Source organism: Giraffa tippelskirchi, chromosome 8 (assembly GCF_054371585.1).
Source record: "Giraffa tippelskirchi isolate mGirTip1 chromosome 8, T2T-mGirTip1v1.2.pri, whole genome shotgun sequence".
In the NCBI taxonomy this organism is placed as follows: Eukaryota; Metazoa; Chordata; class Mammalia; order Artiodactyla; family Giraffidae; genus Giraffa; species Giraffa tippelskirchi.
Genome location: NC_137282.1, coordinates 103,158,838 through 103,184,270, shown reverse-complemented (window position 1 = coordinate 103,184,270; position 25,433 = coordinate 103,158,838). Strand labels below are relative to the sequence as shown.

Sequence of the window (25,433 nt, the reverse complement as noted above, 5' to 3'; positions counted from 1 at the left end):
TTCCTTGAGAAATTGAGAAACCGATTTCATATTTTGTTAAAATGAATGAAAATATTTGTGAGAAGCAGGTATATCTGTTTTTGTGCATAATCAGTGACAGAAATGCTACTTTGCAAAGTGAGAAGAAACTGGAAACATACATGAAAAACCCAGAAGTCTCAATTATTCATTTTAACATTTTTATATAATGCTAAATGTTATAGTACCTGAAAACATTAAGTAAACCTTTATCTCTATTTAACCAGAACTAGTTAAGTAAGTGTTAGGTCCCAGGATGACAGATTCCCCATCTGTCCCACTCCCACCACAGCAAACAAGCTACTATCACAAGATTACCAGCCTTATATGGGCATTTGCATATGAATAGACCTGAAGGCTTCTGTTAGGTTCATGCTATTTCTGTCCTTTATTGAGCCCATCTTTGCATGAAATGTTCCCTTGGTATCTCTAATTTTCTTGAAGAGATCTCTAGTCTTTTCCATTCTATTGTTTTCTTCTATTTCTTTGCATTGATCACTGAGGAAGGCTTTCTTGTCTCTCCTTGCTATCTTTGGATCTCTGCATTCAAATGGGTATATCTTTCCTTTTCTCCTTTGTCTGAAGCTGAAACTCCAATACTTTGGCCACCTGATGTGAAGAACTGACTCATTTGAAAAGACCCTGATGCTGGGAAAGATTGAAGGCAGGAGAAGAAGGGGACAACAGAGGATGAGATGGTTGGATGGCATCACCGACTTGATGGACATGAGTTTGAGCAAGCTACAGGAGCTGGTGATGGACAGGGAAGCCTGGCATGCTGCAGTCCACGGGGTTGCAAAGAGCCAGACATGACTGAGTGACTGAACTGAACTGAACTGAGACGTGAGGGCAAGAGGAAGTCAAACTTCAGCTTCACACTACGCAGGCAGCATTCTTTATTCCACATTTTGCACGTTCCTGGACCTCAGAGACAATAAAAGGCCAAAGCCCAAGGTATGTCAGGAAAGAGATACTTCAAAGAAACGTAGTAATTCTGGGATCAGCCTTGCAGTTGGAAAATACTAGCCTGCTCCTTTCTCCCAAATGGAATAGTTAAGAAAGAGGCTATTAACAGGTAGCTAGGAAAGAGGCCGGAGAAGGCAATGGCAACCCATTCCAGTACTCTTGCCTGGAAAATCCCATGGACAGAGGAGCCTGGTAGGCTGCAATCCATGGGGTCTCGAAGAGTCGGACAGGACTGAGCGAATTCACTTCGACTTTTCACTTTCATGCATTGGAGAAGGAACTGGCAACCCACTCCAGTGTTCTTGCCTGGAGAATCCCAGGGACAGAGGAGCCTGTTGGGCTGCTGTCTATGGGGTCGCATAGAGTCGGATACAACTGAAGCGACTTAGCATCAGCAGTTGCAGGAAAGAGGCACTCAGGTTAGCAGCACAGAGTCTGGTGGCACAATTCCTGTTACTTAACATCACGATGTCCTCATCTGTGATGGTGCTACGTGAGAATTAAATGTGGTAATTCACATAAAGCATTGAGCACAGCACAGCCTGGCGTACAACAAATATTCAATAAATATTATCCATAGCCATCCTTCCCCCCTGCCTTTCTCACAGGTCCAATAGTTTTGGCTAGAGCCTTGGAAAATATTCCTTAAACAAAGCCTGGCCTCAGTCCACTGAGGCAAATGGTGTAGATGCTCTTCTCCTCACTTTGATGAAAGTGAAAAATGGAGATCAACAATTAATATTGGAGTAGCCTTTGGGCTTTCTAAATATTTTAAGGTTGCATGAAATATAAAAGTTACAGAAATGAGGCAAACAGAGCCTTGAAAATACAGAAAAGCCTTTCAACTGGATAAACTTGATTTATCCAGATGGCCTTACTTCCTCTCTGTCAGCCTCTTTCTGCCACCTGTAGGTAGTAGGTAGTAGGTCCTTCTGTCTTTATGAAGGACATATTCAAGTTGTTAGCTCGTTTTTTAAATTGGCTTTCTGGTTTTTCTTACAAACTTGTAAGCATTTTTACTTAATCTGGTTACTTGTTGTTATTGGTTAGATGTGTTGCAAATATTTTTTCCTTTCTTCTGGTTTGCCTTTTCACACTTCTCATGGTGTCTTTTGATGAAATGAAGTTCTTAATTTTAAAGAACGTTTTTCCTTTATGGTTAGTAATCTTTGTGTCTTATCTAAGAACACTTACCTTTTCCCAAGGTCATTAAGAGAGTATTATTTTGCATTTAATAATATTTAATCATCTACCTGAAATTGATTTTCATGTATGATGTATATTAGGGGTAAATTTCATTTTAATTTTTATGTACTTATTAATTGGTACAACCCATTTATTTCAAAGACCTTACTCTCCCTCCACTGTTCTAAAGTGCTGCATTGTTAGTAAGAGGCCAAATATGTTGACTTCTATTTTGTTCCATTATGTTACTGTCCTTCCTATGCCATAATCAAACCTTGTAGCTCAGCTGGTGAAGAATCCACCTGCAGTGCAGGAGACCTGGGTTTGATCCCTGGGTTGGGAAGATCCCCTGGAGAAGGGAAAAGCTACTCACTCCAGTATTCTGGCCTGGAGAATCCATGGTCTGTATAGTGCATGGGGTCACAAAGAGTCGGCACGACTGAGCAACTTTCACTTATTGTGGCCATATAATAAGCCTCAATATCTTAAAGTCCTTTCTGCCAAACCTAGGATGCTTTCCTAACTTACCTTAATTACTCTTTCAACAGCATTTTCCTAAGCAGACCAGGACCTCTTTTTTGCCACCTACTTGATGCTGCCTTCTTACATTTGGAATAAGATGCTCAATAGAACTCTGCAGGATCCAGTTCCAGCCTTCATTTTATCCTCCATATTGAGCTACATTCCAATTCACTGATCTTCTAGCTCAACAAACACATCGAACACTTTCTCACCCTAAGGCCTTAAGACATGATGCTTTCTTTCTCTTAAAAAGTGCTTACTCCATGTGGCTGATTACAAAATAGATAAAATTCTCCTATCTCTCCATATACACCTATATGCATTTCATTGAGATGCAGAGATCAGTTTTCTACCCTCTGAATTTGGGCTCTGCCATGTGACTTGCTTTGGTCAATGGGATGTAAGCAAATGTGATGCAAATAAAGGCTTTAAAAAAACTTGTGCACTGGAATTGTCCTCTCCTGCTTATCTTGGGAACTCACAAGTCCCAAGATGTGAACAAGCCTAGGCTAGCCTGCTGAATAGTAAGTGACATACGGTCCAGCTGCCTCCATTGTGACTGCTGACAACAAGCCAACCATCGGACATGTGTGGGTACAGCCATTAATTGTCACCTAATTGCAAATGTACTGGTGAGCCCAGATGATACCATGTGAATCAGAGACAAACAATTATAGCTGAGCCCAGCCCGAACTGCCAACTCAGAAAATTGTGAGTGAATATAGGTTGTTGTTTTAAACAACTAAATTTGCTTTGTTACATAACAAAAATTAGTTGACACATTCTTGTCTACACACGGCTAAATTTACCTCATTTTAAAAATCTTAAACATCAAAACTTCCCCACAGGATTTCACTGCTATTCTATCTGAAGTTGTTCTCTGTCACTACCACTTAGTTGCTTCCTCTTAATTTTTATTTGCCTATTTTTCTATTTCTCCCAAGAGAATGTTTAGGTTAATAAAGGGTAATATAATATTTATATAGATACATACTCATTTTCCCCCAATGAATTAATAATAGTAGAGTCTGCTTATTGGTGCTTGCATTGTCAAAATGCTCACAGGTTTGGCTTGTTAAATATTGTACTGATTTGAATATCTGTTAAGAGATCTTAGGTATTCTTGGAGGCCTTTTGGATATTTAAAGCTAGATAACAAGCACCCTGTGAAACTTCATATAACATATACAAAGTTTAATACAGAGACAATATGAAGTAACTATCCCTTACCAATAGAAAGCTTATAGCTATGATCTGAACAATAATAAAGAAAAAGCTGCTGGAAAGGCAACAGTTTCCACAATTTTTCTCATTGTTATATGACTATTCTCTCCTGAACTTAAAGGCAACTTGAAAAAGGAAAGCTCTAAGTGTATAATTAGTACTTATTTGTGCACCTCAGATAATAAAAACATTTTTGGATTAGATACATACATACTTTAATTTTATGTCATAGTGACAGTTTATTTTGTTTGTATTACACTCTCAGTATTATGCCTTGAGATTTGAACTAATTAACCTCCAAGAAATTCACGGCGTAAAAAATCATAATTTGAAGAACTTCTTAGAAGAATGTAAATGGTGGCCCTAATAATTGTACAGAATTATTTCTATGAAGTACTTCATTCCTATGTGTATAACAGAAGTGACTAGGTTTCATTAGAATATACAACAAAGAAATAAATCACTTGCCATTTAAAAATACAACCATATTCTGGAAATAACTTGAAGGCAGAAGTTTGAAAATAGAAAATGAGGTCAGAACTATTTATCTATTATTTGAGCTAAATGACTCAACCCACAGAATAGATGTAACATATACAAACACCTCTAGGATTACTATGTTTTTAGGGACTAAAAATGGTTAAGAGTTTTCATTATCAAGAGAATTGTATATATCTGGTAAGAAAAACTGCAAGAAGACAAAACACTACCCCAAGAACAGAACCTCAATGGGTTTTTCTCCAAATTGGAGAGATAATAATAAATTTACTTCTGGATAGATGGTCATATTTTAAAAATTAATTATTCATTAATAGATAAATGTCAGGTTGGAAGGAGGTTTTTATAGATGTTCCATGAATTCATCTTTTTCTCTTCAACATTTCAATTATCATAGACAGAGGCCTTCAAAATGCTTATCAGAAATGAAAAGGGTACAGGAAAGATGGCTGGCTAGTTAAAAACAATTTAAATCCTTTCTTGGAACAAGGTATGCCATTAGCAAATAATACAGAAATGTAAACCATGCTAAGCCAGATAACAGAGTCAAGATTTTAAAAAAAGTTAATATGTTCCTGGCTTAAATCAAGATTAAATTTAACAGTTTAAGTTGCTCAGTTGTGACCGACTCTTTGCAACCCCATGGACTGTAGCCTGCCAGGCTCCTCTGTCCACGGAACTCTCTAGGCCAGAATAATGGAGTGGGTAGCCACTCCTTTCTCCAGAGGATCTTCCCAACTAAGGGATCGACCCAGGTTACCCGCATTGCTGGCAGATTCTTTACCATCTGAGCCACCAGGGAAGCCCAAGAATACTAGAGTGGGTAGCCTATCCCTTCTCCAGCGGATCTTCCTGACCCAGGAATCGAACTGGGGTCTCCTGAATTGCAGGCGGATTCTTTACCAACTGAGCTACCAGGGAAGCCGTAAAAATACTGGAACAGGTTGCTATGCCCTCCTCTAGGGGATCTTCCCAACCCGGGTCTCCTGCATTGCAGGCAGATTCTTTACCATCTGAGCCACCAGGGAAGCCCAAGAATACTGGAATGGGTAATCTATCCCTTCTCTAGGGGAGCTTTCCAACTCAGGAATTGAACTAGGGTCTCCTGCATGGCAGATTCTTTACCAGCTGAGAAATAGAAATCCCTCATTAAGAATCCAAACAGGCTGCACACACAGAAGAGGAATGACACTCGGCTGAGAGCAGTTCATGTAAAAAGAGATTTTAACTGACTGGACACTCAACATATGATGCAGCTTCTTAAAAAGTGAGTTGATGTACCTACCATTGTATATGATCACACCATTATTTGCAGCTACTTTGAGGGTATGTTTGCCACAAAGCTAAACATTTACCAGATGTTTCCTGCCAGATTGTTTGGGACTTAGAAATAAGGTGACCAAAGTTGTACATATTAACTAATCTCTTCAGCACTAAACCCTTACAAAGTAGATACTACTGTTACCATTTTCCATATCAAAGGAAAGTGAAATATAGACAGCTCACTTACTGAAACTACGAGTGGAATTTCAACACAGCCAATGTGGATTTGAAGCAACATTCTTTATCACCACATTCTTAAGTGAGTTACTATACTTTGAATAGTCCCAGCAAATAACAAAAGTTAACTGATGATGATAATGATGTATGTAAAGAGAAAATAAAATTTAGATAGGATTTATAGGGAAGTTAGAAATACCAAGACATCATCATCATAATCAGCAAATGAATATAATAGGTGTTTAATTGTCCAACTGCTTTTGGCCCCATAGAAATTATCCTACAAAGTCAACCAAATATATTCAGTCTCTCATGTTCCTCTCCAGGGGCTTCAAGTCGAAGATAATGAGATAATAAATTGATAAATAATACAAACAACCTTTAAAAATTCTTCAAAAAATTAGTAGGTCAAAATTTTTTGTTAATAATAATGACAAAGCATCAGTGACATCTAGTTTATTTACAATTATTGTGATTACCATTATATTTGGTTTTACTTCTTGCTTTTTTTTCTTTTCAAGAAGTAACAGTAGGGCAGTAGTGAAGAGCAAGACGACAGAGCCAGTCTTGCTGGACTCTGCCACTACTGACTGTGTAGTAGTGATCTTATACAAGTTACTTTATTCCTTGGGTCTCACTTCCCTCATTTGTAAGGTACCTAGCTCATAGAGTTGTTGAAAGCATTAAGAGAATTAATATATACAAAGCATTCAGAACAGTACCTGGAATATAAAAAGTGCTATCCAAGTGTTTGCTGTTATTAAATCCTCTTTTTTTCTAATAATTAATCTTAACTTTTAACAAAAACAGCTGAAGTTTAATGTTAATAATCTCCCTTTTCTGAATGAGACCTATCAATTGAATGCATTTTATTCCCCACTCAAAAACACAAATATAGCTCATATTTTATTGAAATTATCTGAATTTTATATCTAAAATGTTAATTGCTTAACTATGCCTCTACTTTGTCAGTACATTCTTTAAATCAATTAATCTATATTCAACTATGCTTTACTATCTGCTTATTGTTATTCTTCAGCTTATTTAACACTGTTTTCTTGTATCCCTTATTGCCCTCTCTCTTGAATTACATTTTTTGTTTTATTGTAATCTGTCCTTGAGAATTTTTTTTTTTTCAGGAAATGTATGTGAATGGTAAACTGTATGTTCTTGAAAGTTTGAAGTTTCTTCTGTCTTCACATTTGAAGTTTATTTGAGTATAGTCCTAGATAACAAAATATTTTCACTCAAGACTTTGAAGATAGAGAGAGGAGACCAAGAGCAGAGTAGGGAGACCTCATGCTCTACTTCTCCCACGGACACACCATCAAAATTACAACTATTTATAGAACAACTATTGATGAGGATGTCCTGAAGACCAACAGAAAATATTTTCCACAACTAAAGGTTAAAAAAAAGGAATCACAATGAGATGGGTAGGAGGGGCAGAGATGCAATATAATCAAGACCCACACCCTGGGATAGGTGACCCACAGAGAGAAGAATAATTGCAGAGGTTCTTCCCAAGGTTCGAGGGATCCCAGCCTCACCTAGAGCTCCCCAGTCCTGGGTCCTGCATGGGGAAAGAAGCCTCCAGAATGTCTGGCTTTGAAAGCCAGTGGGATTTGTATATAGGAGAGCTGTAGGGTAGTAAGCAGCAGAGATAATGCTCATAAAGGGTGCACACAACTTCTCACAGGCTCTGAGACCCTATGCAGGGTAAATAATTTGAAAGGAGACCAGGTAGGACCCATTTGCTGATCTTAGAGAGCCTCCCAAAGAGGTGGAGGCATCTAAGACCCTCCCTGGAAACACAGACACTGACAGCAACCTTTTGGGGGAGCTTCTCCATGCTGGCAAGTAACACTTTGGAGTCCTCCCCGTAGCCACTGGCACTGGGACCCAGCCCTGCTAACCTTCCAGTTGGTATCATTTCTGGCAAACCCTAGGCAGAGGAGCCAGTCAAGAGGGGATGTAGCCCTGTCCACCAGCCAGTTAGATACCAGCCCCAGGATCCCCCACAACCCCCAGCAAGCTTCCCTGGGACCTAACACTGCCCAAAAGTAGGCCAAGGCCAGCCTCAGAACCCCCAGACCTGAAGTCAAATGCAGCAGGACCTGGCCCCACCCATTAGCAGGCTGGCACAAGCACCTAGACCTTTGGAACCTGCAGCTAGCTGTCCTGCAACTCAACTCTTTGGCCCTGCTCACAAATAGGCCACCATCAGCCCTGGGTTTCCTGAGACCTACAACCAGTCATGCTAGGACCTTACCCTGGTAACCAGCTCTGGTGACCAGAGGGAAGTGAGATGCTGGGCCCCAAAGGAAATCTCCTACAAAAGACCATTACTCCAGGATCAGGAAATGTAACTAACCTACCTAATACCTACAAATAAATGCAAGACTGAGACAAAATGAGGTGAAAAAAGGATCAAATGAAGGAATGAAAACTCTAGGTGAAGAAAGAAATGAAGTGGAGATAAGCAATCTACCCAATAAAAGTTCAAAGTAATGATCGTAAAGATGCTCAACTAACTTGAGAGAAGACTGGATGAACACAGTGAGAAGTTTAACAAAGCATTAGAAAATACACTAGAAATAACTGACAGTGGATTAGATGATGCAGAGGAACAGATCAGTGAGCTAGAAGACTGGTGGAAACCACCGAAGCTAAAAAGAATAAAGAATAAAAAAGAACTGACATTTTAAGAGACCTCTGGAAAAACATCAAGCATGCTAACATTCATATTATAGAGATCCTAGAAGGATAAGGGAAGGAGAAAGTACAGAACATATATGAAGATACGATAGTTAAAAACAAACAAACAAACAAACAAAAAACAAACCCTAGCCTGGGAAAGGAAACAGACATTCAGGTCCAGGAAGCACAGAGAGTCTCAAACAAGATCAACTGAAAGAGGACCGCACCAAGACACACTGTAATTAAAATGGCAAAAATTAAGGATAAAAAGAGAATATTAAAAAATGGCAAGGGAAAAGCAACAAGTTACTTTTTAATGGAACTCCCATAAGGCTATCAGCTGACTTCAGAGTAACTCTGCCGGCCAGAAGGAAGTAGCATAATATGTTTACAGTATTATACAAAGACACACTGCTGCTGCTGCTAAGTCACATCAGTCGTGTCCGACTCTGTGCGACCCCATAGACGGCAGCCCATCAGGCTCCTCTGTCCCTGGGGCTCTCCAGGCAAGAATACTAGAGTGGGTTGCCATTTCCTTCTCCACAAAGACACAGTACATAATGATAAAGGAATAAATTCAACAAAAAGATATAACAATTGTATGTAAATACATACACACCCAACCTATGAATACTTAAATAATACAGCAAATATTACCAAACACAAATAGGGAAAGTGACATCAATACAATAATAGTAGAGGACTTTCACACCCCAATTACATCAACAGATTACCCATGTAGAATCAAAGAGGAAACACTGACCTTAAATGACATATTAATCTGACCTTAAATGACAGATAGATTTAATAGCTATATACAGAGCATTCCATTCAAAAGCAGCAGAATATACACTCTTTTCAAGTGCACATTCTCTGGGATAGATCACATGCTAGGCCACAAACAAGTCACAGTAAATTTTAGAAGACTGAAATTATATCAGGCATTTTTTCTCGCCACAAAGGTATAAGTTTAAAGAAACTAACCATAAAACAAAAATTGCAAAAACACAAACACGTGGATGTTAAACAATATGCTACTAAACAACCAATGGGTCACTGACAAAATTAAAGATAAAATAAAAAAAAAATACCTGGAGACAAATGAAAACAAACACAGAATGAACCAAAATTCATGAGACATAGCCAACCAGTCCTAAAAGAGGCATTTATAGTAATACAAATCTACCGCAGAAAAGAAAAAGAAAAAAAAGACTAACCATACTCTTAGCTGCTCTAGAAAAAGAAAAACAAAACACAAAGGGAGAAGAAGGAAATCCTGAAGGTCAGAGTAAAAATAAATGAAACAGAGATCAAAAAAATAAAAAGGAAAGATCCATGAAGCTGGTTCTTTGCAAAGATAATAACAATTGATAAACCTTTAGCCAGACTCATCTTGAAAAAAAGAGGAAAGACCCAAATAAAATCACAAGTGAAAAGGGCAAATTATGATCAATACCATAGAAATACAAAAGATTATAAGAGACTACACAAATAATTACATGCCAATAAAATAAGCAACCTAGAAAAAACAGATAAATTTGTAGAAATGTATAAAATATGAACAGGCCCTTTTCAATAATGAACTTAAATCAGTGATGATAATTAAAAAACTCTCCTAACCAAAAGTTCAGGATCAGATGACTTCACAGCTAAGTTCAAACATTTAAAGAATGGTTAACACCAATCTTTCTCAAATTATTCCCAAAAGTTGAAGAGGAAGAAACATTTATGAAATCACCACTCTGGTATCAAAACCAGACAAAGACACCAAAAAAAGAGAAAATTGAAGGCCACTATCATTGATGAACAGAAATGCAAAACATCCTCAACAAAACATAAGCAATCCAAATTTAACAATACATTAAAAGAATCATCAAAGATTGAGGGCAAAGAGGAAAAGAGGGTGACAGAGGATAAGATGGTTGGATGCCATCACTGACTCAATGGACATGAGTTTGAGCGAACTCTAGGAGATAGTGAAGAACAGGGAAGCCTGGCATGCTGCAGTTCATGAGGTCACAGAGATTTGGACATGACTTGGCAACTAAACAACAATACTGTGATCAAGTGGAATTTATCCCAGGGATACAAGGACAGTATAATATCCTTTAGGTGGTGATATACCACCTAATAAACTGAAGAATAAAAACCACATGACAATCTCAATAGATGCAGAAAAAGACTGTGACAAAATCCAAAATCTATTTATTATACAAAGTCTTCAGAAGTGGATATAGAGGAAATATATCTCAATATAATAAAGGCCATATACGATATGCCTACTGCTAACATCATACTCAATGATGAAAAGCTGAAAGTATTTCTTTTAAGATTGGGAACAAGACAAGGATACCCACTTTCCAAAGAAGACATACAGATGGACGACAGACACATAATCATCAGTGAAATGCAAATCGAAATTCAATGAGATCACCTCACACTTGTCTGAATGATTATTATCAAAAAGATTATAACAAGTGTTGCTGAGGATATGGAGAAAAGGGAACTCTCCTGCTCTATTGGTGGGATTGTAATTGATGCAGATGCCATGGAAGAGAGAACAAAGGTTCCTCAAAAAATTAAAAATAGAGTTATGATCCAGCAATTCTACTTCAGGTAGCTTTCCAAAGGAAACAAAAACACTAAGTTTGTAGTGTTTTCAGGAAACACTAAAGTGCTTTAGGAAACACTAAAACACTTTTAGGAAAAGATATATGCACCCCTGTGTTCACTGCAGCATTATTCATAATAGCCAAGATACAGAAGCAACCTAAGTGCCCATCATTAGATGAACATAGAAGATGTGGTAAACACACACACACAATTAAATATTAATCAGCCATAAAAAAATGAAATCTTTCCATTTGTGACAACATGAATGAACCTAGAGAGTATTATGCTGAGTGAAATAAGTCAGATAGAGAAAGATAAATATTGTATGAATTCACTTATATGTGAAGTGTAAAAAAACAAATTGAAAAAACCAAATGAACAAATAAAACAGAAACTGAGTCACTGATGCAGAGTACAAACAAATGGTTATCAGAGGGGCAAGGGGTGGAGGAAGAGTGAAATAAGGTGAGGGAAAATGAAGAGGTACAAAATCCTAGTCACAGAGTAAACAAGTCATGAGAACAACATGTATAGTATAGGGAAAACAGTCAATAATAATGTAACATCTTTGTATGGTGACAGATGGTTACTAGATTTACACTTGTGATCATTTCGTTCTGTACAGAAATATCTAATCACTAGATAAACATGGTCAAAAGGTACAAACTTATAAGATATGTAAGCACTAAAGATATAAGGGACAACATCATCAATATAGTTAATACCGATGTATGTTACATATGAGAGTTGTTAAGAGAGTTAATCTTAAGAAGTGTCATCACAAAATATATTCCTTTCTTTCACTTTATATCTAGATAGTATCATAGATATTCATAAAACTTACTGTGGTAATCATTTTATGATGTTTGCGAGTCAAATAATAATGCTATATACTTAATCTTTTACAGTGCTGTATATCAATCATATTTAAATAAAAATGAAAGGAAAAAAAAGACATGGATCAAAATCTTTAAAGTACTGGGGGAAAAAAAAACTATCTATCTGAACATCTATCTGTATCTGGTGAGCATATTTAATATCTTTCAAAAATACAGAGGAATTAAAATTCAAAAAAGGAAGATTGATCCACTGTTTCATATCATCTATCACTGAATATGAAAAACATGTCTATCTTATTTGTGCTTTCTTTCTTGCTGGAAGTCTTACAACCTTTTCATCCTTAGATTTGAAAAATTTTACTAGTTATGTGTCCTTATAGTCACTTCTATTCAGTACTCGGTAGTCTTTTTCAATCTGAAGAACTATGTCTTTCTGCAGTCCAGCAGAAATTTCATTTTTCCCTAATCAATCATCATTGTCTATTCTCTCTGTTCCTACTTTTTTACTTCTCAGTACACACAAATTAGATCTCTTGGATCTATTTTCCATGTTCAATTTTGTGTTTCTATTTTCTGTCTCTTTATGTTATGCTATGTTCAGGAAAGTTCCTCAGCAGTATTTTCCAAGATACAAAATCATTCAATCTTTGACTTAACATATGTTTACTGAGAGCTTATTGAGGACTGCACACCATTCCAGGTGCTAGTTATAAAGCGGTGAACATAATATAAGATCATCTCTTCAGGACACTTGCTTTCAAGGCTTATGTTTTATGTCATTCTATTATACAGCTTTCATGCTATTTGTTTTTTTCATTTTAGAAGTCACATTTCAATTTTCATGAATTATTTCTCATCCTCTTGGTGTTCATTTGTTTGATAGTAGGCTATTGTTTCTCTCAAGATATATCTTCTCTACTATCATAAAATAATAACTATTAATAAAATTTTATAATATTTTGTTTATAAAATATTATAAACAAAATATAATATTTTTTGTTTTCTGGATAAATCTATTTCCTCTGGGATCAGTTTTTATGTTTATCTTTTATATTATTGGTGTTTCTTAAAAGTCAGACAGTACTTCTTCATAGCAGAGACAGAGTAGTTTTAGGTTTACATAAAAATTATATAGGAAATACAGAGAATGCCCATATATCCCCTCCTACTACACACATACACACACACGCATTATTGTGGTACAATTTTACAATTGAACTCATATTGATATATTACCATTAACTGAAGTTCACAGTTTACCTTAGGGTTCATTCCTGGTTTTGCATTCTTTGGGTTCTGATTAATGCATAATGTCTTATATCCACAATTACAGTATCATACAGAATAGTTTCACGGCCCTAAAATTCACTGGCTCTATCTATTCATTCCTCTCACCCTCTCCCACAAGCCCTGTCAATTACTGATCTGTCTGTGTATTGTTCTTCTTTTGCAGAATGTCATAGGTAGGAATTTTACAGGATGTAGCCTTTTCAGACTGGCTTCTTTCACTTTGCAATATGCATTCAAAGCTCCTCATAATTGAGTTTTGATCTTGAAATTATGCCAGGTCTCTAATGAGAACTGTTCTTAATTCTATATGATTTTTGTTTCTTGGGCTTAAAAAATAAACCACTGATTTGTTTCATTTTCTAAAGAAATACAAACCCAATTGCTTTCTATCTTTTAGAAATTCTGAAAAGATTTTGGTTTACTGATGGAATGCTCTTATTTTCTAGCATTGTTATATGTCTGTATTCTTTTAAAATAAACCTTTTCTATAATTCTGCTTTATTTAATAGCATCAGTTGAAATAATATATTTTTTCTTTCACTAAAAATTGTTTCTAAGTGGTAAATAAAATTAAATTAAAAGTTACACCTAATTTTATTGTATATATGTATATGTATGTGTGTACCTTCCACCAATTGGGGGAAAAAGCCAATTTCTATTAAGAATGACCTCTACGAAGCAAGAAAAACACAAATTTTTATTAAATATCCACCACTGAAAATGTATCTTTTAATATTACATGTGACAAAAATAGGAAATACATACAAAACATTTCTGCTGCATACCAAAAAGCATAATGGTTATTTTGAGAAAAAGTTCCTTTGTAATTGCACTGTGAGCTGAACTAGCTGCTTTTACCACAAAATACCATTTTTATGTAAAAGAACAACTGTCAAAATGATTATTCAGATTTGGTTATTTGGCAGACATTTTCACAAAAATGAACAAAGTAAATCTGTCACTTCAAGAAAAACAACTGACAGTATTTGTTGGCAATCAAAATGATGAAATTTGAGATTCAAGAAAAAATCAGAATTTTGGAAAATCTGTATTTGCTTATAGTTTCTGAATACTTGCAGCCTTTCTTGAAGAGACTAATGGTGATATTAACAATTTTTTATATTGCATATTGAAATACATCAATGTTTAGGAAAGTTGCATAATCCAGCTAACCATTAGTTGTTAGATGTTCAATGCATGATAATATAAAATCATCCATAAGTAAATGAACCAAAGTGCAAAGACAGACCAACAAATTTTACTGTAAGAGTACTTAAAGTTCACATCAATAGTTAGATTCCACACTAAACTAGCCTTCAATATTTTATACTTGTCAAGTTCTGGTGGAGTATCAAAGACAACCATCCAAAATTATCTTGAAGAACTACTATAATATATTCCATTTTCTGACTAACTATCTAGCTGTGTTTTCTTAATATTAGTCAACCAAAAAAATACTAATACATGGCAACAGTTGGCATGCAAAAGCAGATTATGTGGATATATCTGTCTTCTACTAAATCAAATGTTAAGGAGATTTGCTAAAGTGTAAAATGATGTCATTTTCAAAATTTTTGTTCTACAATAGGGCTATTTTTCATAAAATATTATTTTACCATTTAATGGTTTATTATCTTTATGTGAATTAATAAAAAAATATTTAAAAATTTTCTCAGTTACACCCAAAAAAGATGTCCTTTTCATCACAGAGAAAGTGAAAGTGAAGTCGCTCAGTCGTGTCCCACTCTTTGCGACCCCATAGACTGTAGCCTACCAGGCTCCTCCATCCGTGGGATTCTCCAGGCAAGAATACTGGAGTGGGTTGCCATTTGAACTGGAATGCAAAAGTCAAGAAGTCCAGGAAGTCAAGAGATACCTGGAGTAACAGGCAAACTCGCCTTGGAGTACAAAATGAAGCAGGGCAAAGGCTGACACAGTTTTGCCAAGAGAACGCACTGGTCATAGCAAACACCTTCTTCCAACAACACAAGAGAAGACTCTACACATGGACATCACCAGATGGTCAATACTGAAATCAGATTGATTATCTTCTCTGCAGCCAAACATGGAGAAGTTTGATACAGGTCAGCAAAAACAAAACCGGGAGCTGATAGGCTCAGGTCATGAACTCCTTATTGCGAAATTCAGACTTAAATTGAAGAAAGTAGGGAAAACCACTAGACCATTCAGGTATGACCTAAATCAAATCCCTTACGATTATACAGTGGAAGTGAGAAATAGATTCAAGGGACTAGATCTGATAACAGAGTGCCTGAAGAACTATGGATGGAGGTTCGTGACACTGTACAGGAGGCAGAGTTCAAAACCATCCCTAAGAAAAAGAAAGGCAAAAAGGCAAAATGGTTGTCTAAGGAGGCCTTACAAATAGTTGAGAAAAGAAGAGAAGTTAAAGGCAAAGGAAAAAAGGAAAGATATACCCATTTGAATAGAGAGTTCCAAAGAATTGCAAGGAGAGATAAGAAAGCCTTCCTAAGTGTCAGTGCAAAGAAATAGAGGAAAACAGTAGAATGGGAAAGACTAGAGATCTCTTCAAGAAAATTAGAGATACCAAGGGAACATTTCATGCAAAGATGGGCACAAAAAAGGACAGAAACAGTATGGACCTAACAGAAGCAGAAGATATTAAGAGGAAGTGGCAAGAATACACAGAAGAACTATACAAAAAAGGTCTTCATGACCCAGATAACCATGATGGTGTGATCACTCACCTAGAACCAGACATCCTGGAATGTGAAGTCAAGTGGGCCTTAGGAAGCATCACTACAAACAAAGGTAGTGGAGGTGATGGAATTCCAGTTGAGCTATTTCAAATCCTAAATAATGATGCTGTGAAAGTGCTGCACTCAATATGCCAGCAAATTTGGAAAACTCAGTAGTGGCCACAGGACTGGAAATGGTCAGTTTTCATTCCAATCCCTAAGAAAGGCAATGCCAAAGAATGCTCAAACTACCACACAATTGCACTCATCTCACATGCTAGTAAAGTAATGCTCAAAATTCTCCAAACAAGGCTTCAAGAGTACATGAACTATGAAATTCCAGATGTTCAAGCTGGATTTAGAAAAGGCAGAGGAACCAGAGATCAAATTGCCAACATCCGTTGGATCATTGTAAAAGTAAGAGAATTCCAGAAAAACATCTACTTCTGCTTTCTTGATTACACCAAAGCCTTTGACTGTGTAGATCACAACAAACTGGAAAATTCTTCAAGAGATGGGAATAACAGATCACCTTACATGTCGCCTGAGAAACCTATATGCAGGTCAAGAAGCAACAGTTAGAACCGGACATGGAACAATGAACGGGTTCCAAGTTGAGAAAGGAGTAGGTCAAGGCTGTATATTGTCACCCTGCTTATTTAACTTATATGCAGAGTACATCATGAGAAACGCTGGGCTGGATGAAGTGCAGGCTGGAATCAAGATTGCTGGGGAGAAATATCAATAACCTCAGATATGCAGATGACACCACCTTTATGGCAAAGTGAAGAGGAACTAAAGAGCCTCTTGATGAAAGTGAAAGAGAAGAGTGAGAAGGTTGACTTAAAACTCAACATTCAGAAAACTAAGATCATGGCATCCAGTCCCATCACTTCATGGCAAATAGATGGGGAAACAATGGATACAGTGACAGACTTTCTTTTCTTGGGCTCAAAAATCACTGCATATGGTGACTACAGCCATGAAATTAAAAGATGCTTGCTCCTCGGAAGAAAAGCTATGATCAACTTAGACAGCATATTAAAAAGCCGAGGCATTACTTTTCCAACAGAGGTCTGTCTCATCAAAACTATGGTTTTTCCAGGAGTCATGTATGGATGTGAGAGTTGGACTATAAAGAAAGCTGAGTGCTGAAGAATTGATGCTTTTGAACTGTGGTTTGGAGAAGACTCTTGAGAGTTCCTTGGAGTGTAAGGAGATCAATCTAGTCAATCCTAAAGGAAATCAATCCTGAATATTCATAGGAACGGTTGATGCTGAAGCTGAAACTCCAATACTTTGGCCACCTGATGTGAAGAACTGACTCAGTGGAAAAGACCCTGAGTCTGAGAAAGATTGAAGGCAGGAGGAGAAGGGGACAACAGAGGATGATATGGTTGGATGGCATCACCGACTTGATGGACATGAGTTTGAGTAGGCTCTGGAAGTTGGTGATGGACAGGGAAGCCTTGCATGCTACAGTCCACAGAATCACAAAGATTTGGACACCACTCAGCAACTGAATAGATAGAAAATATTCATAATCCACATACACAATAGCTTTTGGGGTTCTCAATAATTTTTAAGATTTTAAAGGGATCTCAAGATTAAAAAATGTGAGGCAGATATATTGGAACATAACAAGCAAAGGTGACTGGGGCCCTAGGCATATATTAGATACTGAAAGTATGTAGGTATTTATTGAATTGGCACTTCTGTGAATAAGCTTATCAATGATAATATTAAATAATATAATTTAGGTAGAAAATACAATATGGGTTGTAAATTATGGTAAGTTCTCATCTATATAGGATCCAGAGAAATAAAAGTTCAAAGACATAGGATAAAAAAATGCTAGCATATGTAGATTTTAGAGAGAAGGACAGAGGATGAAAAATATATAGTACTTATTTCAAAAAGCCATACCTAGATATATGTTTCAATAGATACTTTATAAATCAGATTAGTTTATAGTTCTATTAGATGATAAATCATTTATAACAAAAAGCATTACCATTATACTACCTCTATTATCAAGGAAAGATGAAATAATCTTCAGTGAAATTTTAGTTATATTTTTACATTAATTATTTGAAAATTGGTGATTCATATGGGGGTTGCTTCATATAAATATTCAACTAATCAGAATATCTCATTAATAGGCCATTCTAGATAGACTGTAAATTACTGTTTCTGAATTTTTTTTACATCATCATTTTGCAAGACAGAAATACAGCTTTAGATCAGAGTTAGGTCTAGGAATCTATGTCAAAACAATCTAAGTGCTTATTCTAATTAAAAAACAAAACCAAAATAAAATCCCACAATCTAGAATGTGTGTTCACAGTTAGTAGTTACAAAAGAAGAAACAGAATAAGTCCATGCAGATTATGGTTAAAAAAAAAAATAGAATTCATAGGGCCTCAAATGAACTCCAGAGCTGCGCAATACAAAAGCTTGATCGGGAATTTCTCAATATTCATTCCTGTACCCACCATATACCCATGAGAAGGAAAGGACTAACTGAAGACTTTACATGCCTTTGAGTGGTTCACCATTGCTGGTCTACAGTATTCTTTTCCGCAGTCACCATCACACTTCTCTGGGTGTTTGCAGGTTAACACAATTCTCAACATTATTGTTTGTCCAGGCCATAAGACACAGAGTTATTCAGAGGCCATTTATTCTTTATGCTGCTTGATTTGATTATCACTCTATGTAGTGATAAAACTGCCTCCTATTGAGACATACATGTGAAATAGAAAGTTCTAAAGAAAGATATACTGTCATTTTACCTATAATGGCAATTTGAAGACTTCTATTTATTCCATTAAAAGTTGCTCTGTGGCATGACACAGTCAATACATCTATCTGCTCTCTTAATAAATATGAATGTTAAAATAATAATCCTTTTACTTATGATATAACTAAGCTAAATAAACAGAAACATTAAGGAATAGACTTTACATTCAAAGAACTCATTTGTGATTCACAGTCACAAAAAATGATTGCAAAGGCTCAGGTTAGGATTTATAAATTCCTGCAAATTACTCTGATTTGGAGACTAAAACCAATTAGTTAGAACAGAAACCTTTCTTCTTCTCTAGCAAATATGAAAGAATATGTTTCTGCCATTTGGTTTCTCTTCAGAACATATATGTGACTCTAAACTATACTACTTTCTATGGAAAAACATATGACTTTTGCTTTATATAAAATATATTGCCCACCACCCCCTTTCCCGGCATTTGAAATAAAACGTTTGTACTATTTCGTATTGACTATTACCAATTCAAAATATCTTTTCTTAACTTTGAAAACCAAAGATGTGCTAAGAGTTATTTTAAAAAGACTATCTGTACTGCATAAGTTATTTTGTTGTTCAGTCACTATGTCATGTCCCACTCTTTGTAATTCCATGGAATGCAGCACCAGGATCCTTTGTCATCCACTACCTCCCAGTTAAGTTCAGTTGCTCAGTCGTGTCCGACTCTTTGCAACCCCATGAATTGCAGCACACCAGGCCTCCCTGTCCATCACCAACTCCCAGAGTCTACCCAAACTCATGTCCATCGAGTCGGTGATGCCATCCAGCCATCTCATCCTCTGTTGTCCCCTTCTCCTCCTGCCCCCAATCCTTCCCAGCATCAGGGTCTTTTCCAATGAGTCAGCTCTTCCCATCAGGTGGCCAAAGTATTGGAATTTCAGCTTCAACATCTGTCCTTCCAATGAACACCCAGGACTGATCTCCTTTAGGATGGGCTGGTTAGATCTTCTTGCAGTCCAAGGGACTCTCAAGAGTCTTCTCCATCACCACAGTTCAAAAGCATCAATTCTTCAGCGCTCAGCTTTCTTCACCGTCCAACTCTCACATCCATATATGACTACTGGAAAAACCATAGCCTTGACTAGACGGACCTTTGTTGGCAAAGTAATGTCTCTGCTTTTCAATATGTTATTTAGGTTGGTCATAACTTTCCTTCCAAGGAGTAAGCGTCTTTTAATTTCATGGCTGCAATCACCATCTGCAGTGATTTTGGAGCCCAAAAAAATAAAGTCTGACACTGTTTCCACTGTTTCCCCATCTATTTCCCATGAAGTGATGGGACCAGATGCCATGATCTTAGTTTTCTATTTTGTAAATAAATAAAACAACCTCACAAAAAACAGATAATAATTATAATTCAACTGGCCTCAAAAAATGTATCTGAGGATTTAGCTTAGCTGTTTTCAAATACAATAACTACAAGTTACTTCATTAAAAACTATGAAAATAAAGTGTGGCTACTTCTCCACACTCAATTAGATTCGATTTCTTTATACCCAATTATCTACTTCCAATCCCTGTGAGAGGATAAAACATCAACATCAAGCTTAGCTATAAGATTTATTTTAGTGAACAGGGTATGAATGGAAGTGATGAAAATCCTGTCTAATCAAATTTTTTAAGTCATTGCATCAGAAGGCCATGACTTTTACCAGGTCCTAATAATATCATGTAAAAGATAGTGGCTGCTCGATCATTCTAGTAGTTAGGGTTAAAAAGTCACTAAATTAGAGCAACAGCCAACATGTAACAAAAGAGAAATAAATCTCTGTTGCTTGTAAGCCACTGAGATTTAGGGGTAGTCTGTCATTTCACTAACATAGTAATTAGCACCAAAATTGGTATCAGGAATTTACATACTTTTGTAATACAGCGTGGTGTAACTTAGTGAGATAACTGTTAGTGGCTAGAAAAATGGCAACTCGTGTCATGCAGTTGTGATGCATTTGGTAAAACTGTCATTTGTGGTAAATAGGAAGGCATATGTTGAGCAAAACAAGCATAGGGACAGTAATAATATCTTGGTTGCTATTGGCTTCATTTACCATGGTACAAGAAAGAGATGAGTTCAGAAAGAACTGATCTGGCTTTAAGCATCAATGGAGGGACAAGGAGAGAATTCAGAAATTCTATGACTTGGAGGTTGAAATAAACAATTTTTTCTCATACTCATCCAGTGAAAGATAAGGTTAACAAATGCTCTCAGAAACAAAGGCTCACTTAAGGTCAAAAACCAAACCAAGTACATAACTATCAGATCCCTACAGACCTGTTATACTCAATAAATTAAAATGGCACCCAATAATACTTTTAGATTAAACATGGCCCTTATAAATCCTTGCACAAAGTGGATCAGAGAAAAGAGACTATGTATGTTTTCTCATGAAAGTCTGATAAACCAAGGGTGCTAGTAATCAAGTCTAAAGAGAGCTGAGTATGTCTTCAAAATAACTATGGGTGTGAATATTGACACATGTAGACACTGGAAGAAAACTGATAAAACGCCAAGTTCTAGACATCATACTGACAAGATTATATTTAGCACTGACTAAGAGAGACTAGAACTTTTTGAGACTTAAAATGACACTTGGCCTCAATATGCTTTGGAAATTAAACAGGCAGACAAAGCTGCTCAGCTCTAAACAGACATACACTCTGAAATATCTTCCTCTGATATGGCCAAGGAAGATACTAAGAAATGATGGGCTACCCAAAAGTCAGAGTCAAAAGCCATGGAGGCAATGAACTAGGGAGCTAATGCTAGAGAACAGAATCAGAACTAAATAAGAAAAAAATGTATTTCCTATTCCAGTGTAGGAAACCTTTGCAATATATGTCAGTGTGATTTCAAAACTGCAAGTCACCAGTGATTCTTATGTGCTTCTCATTTTTCCCTTTCTGAATTGGAATTATTTTGATTATCCTATCCCCATTCCAGCACTGTACACTGGATATGTGTTGGGCAGATAATTTGTTAATTTCTAGCCCACTGGATCAAGAAGGGTAAGAAATCCAGACTTAATATAAAAACTATTATCAAATCCTACATTTGGGTCTGGGGTAGGACTTAGGAGTATCCATTAGGAGAGTGGGTATTTTGCATGTGTAAGAAGGAAAAGCAAATATTTCTGACAAAGTGGGTCACAGATATAATAGGTAGTATTTGTGGTAAGTTGTATTATTGCTCTCAATTTAGTTGTTCTCACTCTCCACAGAAAGAAAGAAAAAAAATTGTTAGTTTTCTGTTCCAATAACTTCGGGGTTGGCCATTTGACATGTTTTGGCCAATAGAAAGTAAGTGGAAGTACTGTGTGTCACTCCTGAGTAGAAACTTTATGAGTCAGCCTTTGGTTCTTCCATGACTTTTTCTCCTCTACCAAGAAAATTGTATTTCCCAGAATAATCTGATCAAAATCATTTAAGGTATGAAGAAAAAAGTAATTTGAAAACTGTAATATCCTTTTTTTATGATATGACATACATATTATATAAGAAATAGTTAACTAAAATTTGTTTAAAAGCAAACTCAGTTCTAATTTCCAATTGATTTATTTAAAAATTTTCCTTTCTGAATATGAAGTCATATGTCTAAACATTAACCTAAAAGAAGAAATTATCAGAAAGTCCTTTAACAGAAATATTTTTTCAATGTATTTTTCAGATCTAACTGTTCTTTAACAAATATGGAATAAAAAAATAAAATAGTTAATCAGAAGCCATCTGCAAATTCTAAAATTTAAAAATCATCTCTTTAGTTATTTGGTTAGTTTTCAGAAACTAAATATAAAGTCACTGAAAGTAAAATATTACAAGACTCAGTAAACTAAATTTAAACTTGAAATTTTGATTGTTGCAGGTAAACTCGCAGAGACTAAGGTTCATAAAAGATCATGTCCCTGTTGGCTCAGAGCTAAAGAATATACCTGTAATATGGGAGACCTGGGTTTGATTCCTGGGTTGAGAAGATTCCCCTGGAGATGGGAATGGATACCCACTCCAGTATTCTTGCCTAGAGAACTTCATGGACAGAGGAGCCTGGATGGCTACAGTCTATGGGGTTGCAAAGAGTTAGACACCACTAATCACACAAATACACACAAGGTTCATAATGCTTATCAGGATTCAACAATTGCCATGAATTTGCAATTCTAATTGTATTTATAGATTACTGAATAAATTTAAATAAACTGGGTTTGACTGTTCATTTTTGTTGTTCTTGCTGTTATTCAGTAGGAAGGGCTAGGCGAAACAGTACTTTCTGGAACTGTATTTTTTTCCCCACTCACCACTGAATCTTTACTGTTTTTACAATGCACATACAGCACTCTGAGAGAAGGATTATTTTGTAAGAAACACATGAACAAACAGGAAGACCCTAAGCAACCTGGAATTTAGCTTTCTGGAACTCTCAGGGTTTGGCAGTATCTCTGAGAATGAATCAGTAATTTTCATAAAATTACTGGTAATGCTTGAGAAGAATGAGAATTGAGGTTTACCATACTGCTCTTGTATAAAATTTACCATGGAGTAATAAAAGTAAATTAATAGTTTTTATTATAATTGTGTTTCTGTCTCTTTATTCTTGAGTTACAAAGCTTTTACCTATGCCTTTAAAAATATTTACTTGGGCCATATATATTTAATAAAGTCTTACTTCATTATTAACCACAGGTTTTAACAAAATCATCCAAGAAGGGTCAGGTTTTAATATAAAGTCATACTCTTGTTGGTGGTTACTGCCTATAAAAGGATGAACCTTTTTGTGACTACTGACAAGCAACAGAGTTTTTTAAAAGATAAAATAATTTAAAAATATCTTGAATAAAAACTTTGATAAAAAAACAAAAAAAGAACAGGTCAGTGAATAAGGGATACAGTAAGGAAAAGAGCTAGTAATGTAGAGAGAGAAAAATTTCTAGAAAATAAAATGACCCTCTACATAGTGCACCTGAAGCATTAAAGCATCTCTTCTCTGTGTGTGCAAGGAGGGGGAGGGTAGGAATTAATGGGAGAATCCAGTGATTGTACCACAATCACTAGCATTTAAATGCTTGCGATCTGGGCCTTAGAGGTTCAATCTGCGGATATCTGAACAATGCATTTTCTTAGATCAGTGATTCCTCAAAGATGAGTACTCATAAACATTTGCTTTTGTGCTTGAGAGAAATGATGTCCAAGTTCCAAAACAGAATGACTGAATCAAAATCTTCTGGGCTAAGGCTTGGAAAAACATACTTTTAAAAGATGATCCTAACATACACCTCTGGTTAAGAATCATCAGCCTTGGAGGCCAGTTATAGGTAAATTAAAAAATTTTTATAATAGTATACCAAACAATAAATAAGAACATTTGGCATTTTAAAATCAAAAGGGTGTTTTAAAACATTTTCTATAATTAAATAATAAGGGTTAAAGAAAGACAACTAGATTAAGGCTTTAATTTGTGCATTTGTATTTGTGTGTGTGTGTAATAATAACCCAGTAACTACTGAGGTCATAGGATGATGACTATTCTGACAAATCATGACTCTGAGATACCAGGGAAAATTAATGTATGCTAGTGAGATGAAGGCATTATATGTACTTTATTTTTGGAATTATATTCCTCAATAAAAATATTTCATTGTTTTAAAGTCATAGGGCTTAGCTATAAGAAGATACTCTCTTATCTTTCAACAGAGCCTAAATACATATTTCATTACCGTAAACTGATACACACTTTTATTTTTTTTACAACTTTTTAACTTTCTTATTTTCTTCTCATTTCAAGAAATCAAGTTTCCTTAAAAACTGAAGAAGAAACTCACCTCTGAAGTTAAGACTATTTTCCCCTGCTATGGGCCAAAACTGATTTTTTTTATTATTGTAAAACAGTTTTAAGAAACTTTCCCAAGAAACAGAAATTCCACCCAAAAATGGAAGGATTTAAGAAAGTTGGAAATAAAAGTGAACACAGTCAAATACAAAGTAACTTAGTCTACAGAGAGAACAGACTGGACACATAAACCTTGGAATTTTCTATAATGCACTGAAAAACATATTAATAAAAAATAACAAGGTCTTTTGTGAGAAATTTTCCAGAATATTTCTATACAAAACAAAACAAAAAACTATGGACAGAAACTAAGCCATTTCAACTAATGTATAAAATATTAAAAGAAGAACATATTTGTGCCTGAATTACTTGATAAGAGTAATAAACACAATAATTTATATTCATTATTTTATTTTTAATTGTTTCAGTCCTAAACTATTATTTCTAGTTGTTTTTTGTACTATTATTTCATTAAAGTTGTTATTGACTGAAATGTATGTCCAATGTATTTTTTATATACATATTATTATCTTTATAACATCTGGCAACATTTTGCCATCCTGAAGAATGGCAACCCACTCCAGTATTCTTGTCTGGAGAATTCCATGGAGAGAGAAGTCTGGTGAACTACAGTTTATGGAGTTGCAGAGAGTCAGACATGACTGAGTAACTAACACACACAATAAAGATAGCTTATCTCTGTATAAGTACAAGGT

General features: G+C 35.8%; 1 protein-coding gene across 50 annotated transcripts in view; it reads right to left on the bottom strand.

Annotated features, from left to right (window-relative positions):
• The window catches only part of RNF180 (ring finger protein 180), a 256,780-nt gene that overhangs the window by 78,858 nt on the left and 152,489 nt on the right, over positions 1-25,433 (bottom strand). The gene's annotated exons all lie outside the window — the stretch shown is intronic.